The sequence below is a fragment of the Silene latifolia genome, chromosome Y, assembly GCF_048544455.1.
Source record: "Silene latifolia isolate original U9 population chromosome Y, ASM4854445v1, whole genome shotgun sequence".
Classification (NCBI taxonomy): Eukaryota; Viridiplantae; Streptophyta; class Magnoliopsida; order Caryophyllales; family Caryophyllaceae; genus Silene; species Silene latifolia.
In genome coordinates this window covers 198,017,760-198,019,999 of record NC_133538.1, presented here as the reverse complement: position 1 = coordinate 198,019,999, position 2,240 = coordinate 198,017,760, and positions in this window count along the sequence as shown.

The following is a 2,240-nucleotide window of genomic DNA, read 5'->3' as shown; positions in this document are numbered from 1 at the left end:
TTAAGTATTACTTTCATTATATGCTATGCATTTGAAGTCATTTCACCTTGACTTTTTATGCCCAATTCTAAGCCTTTCCTACATATTATCACTATTCGCCTAGCTACATTCTAAACTTGCCTACCTTGTTAAGCTAGTTTCTATAATTTTGGTGTTGGGATGCTCATTTGGGATATGTTTTCATTATGTCATTGTGAAATGGTATGCCGGATTTATTGTTTTCCGGATTTTAGGATGAAAGAAAAGAAGTGAAAGTGAAAGAAGAAAAATGGAAAAAAGATATGTGATGAAAGAAAAAAAAAGGAGAAAAAGATGTGGAAAGAAAGAAAAAAAAGAATGAATTGAAATAAAGGAGAAGAAGAGGTTGATTAAGTAACTCTCATGCTATTATACATGAGTTTTCGGGAGAGTTTTCTTATGTTTTGTATTGAAGAAATCATTTTGTCTTTCAATTTGGGTTAATTTTTTGGATTGGGCATCATTACACTTGGTTGTTGCTAGCTTAACCATAGCTCCACATACCATAATTCATTTGTTCTCCCTTATTACCCATGTTCCAATAGCCTTCTTCTACCTTATGTCTTGCATCTTATATGCTTGCATTTGATTGTTTTGACTTATGTTTTGAATTGATTACCATATTAGATTGGGGCACACTTTCATGAGTCGAGGGTAGTTGAGTACTACTCATATAAATATCCCTTTTATATATAATCGAGCTTGAGTGTATCGTGAGAGTCCAAAGTCAAAAGATCATGCAAGGGCCGAAAAGTTCATATGAAGTATTTCATGCTACGCCGTCATATAAATCTCATCCATGTTGTTGCATTTTCCCTATGCCCATGTTGTTTCGGAATTTGATTCGTTGTGCTCTAAAGTTACTTGACGGGAATTGCATGTGGATGAGATGATTGTTGCTCTTACCCTTGTCCTTATCATACATTGTATTGTGTGCTTGCTTTAGGACAAGCAAGGGTTTAGCTTGGGGAAGTTTGATAAGTCCATTTTATATACATTTTAACTCCCAATATTAACTCTATTTTACATGTCATTTGCACTAATTCCGTGTTCTTGTTGTGTTTTCTTGTTTTCATTGTGTTTTGTAGGAAATTAAGCTTTTAGTAGCTTTTTCCCGTCAAAGTAGCAAGCACAAGAGTTCACGAGGCTAAAAAGACTAAGCATGACCTCGGAAGGGCATTTTGGTAATTTTGAAGCCCGAGTAAGAAGTATGAAGCTTGGGTTGATATACAAAATGATCATACAAAATAAAAGCCCAAAGTAAAGTCCAAGAGTCAAGCTTGGAGATGCTCATAGGATGCCAAATGATGCTCTTAACTCGGCTGATTAAGGACCTTAATTACGTAGCATAGGATACTTGGTGTTGATTAATGAGGAATTAAGAGAAATAAAGAGAAAACCCATGACCCCGATCGGGGTGGGGTGGCCCCGATCGGGGTGAGCCTCTTCTAGCTTGTTTCCGTTACTCCCTTCACTCCTATATAAAGGGTGTTGATCCGGGACCTAAAGGATACCTCTTATACACTTCTTACATACTTCCTACACACTTTTAGACTCTCAATTTAGTTCTTAGTTTAGTTTAGATTAGGTTTCCCTTTATCATTTCCTTTATGTTACAAACAATTTGTTCAAGCATTTCAATTTATATTACAAGTTCTTTTACAATTTCCATTTCAAGTATTTGTTTTTCTATATTCAAGTTCTACTTCCATTGTCAAGGTAATTTCATTTCTAGTGTTCTTCTGTTATTTCTTAGTATGTTTATCTTTATCAATTCATATGTCATTAGATTAGTTTCCATTATGCATAAGTAATTCAATTGTCTAGGGAACAAGGGAAACCATGCATAAGTAGTTCTTTAAATTGTTGAACAAGGATGTATTAATATCTTTTCATTGTTTCTATCACATGTTTGCACCGTCACGTTTAATATTTGTTCAAAGGCCTTATTCATTGATTAAGTTTGTTAATTCGTTTTATAAGTCGAGAGGCACAGAATCGGATTAGACTAAGCATGTGTAGTAGGACGACGTCATAAACGAGAGTTTCTCTAGGACCCGGTCTATGGTTGACACTAATAACGTGATGTGGGTGTCTCTAAGCCTAAATAATTAACGATTCATCAACTGCTATGTTTAATTTGAGCATTTACGTAATTTGCATGTGTGACCCGACCTCCCTAGACTATTTCTTTATCATTATTTTTTTCTTCTATCAACCAA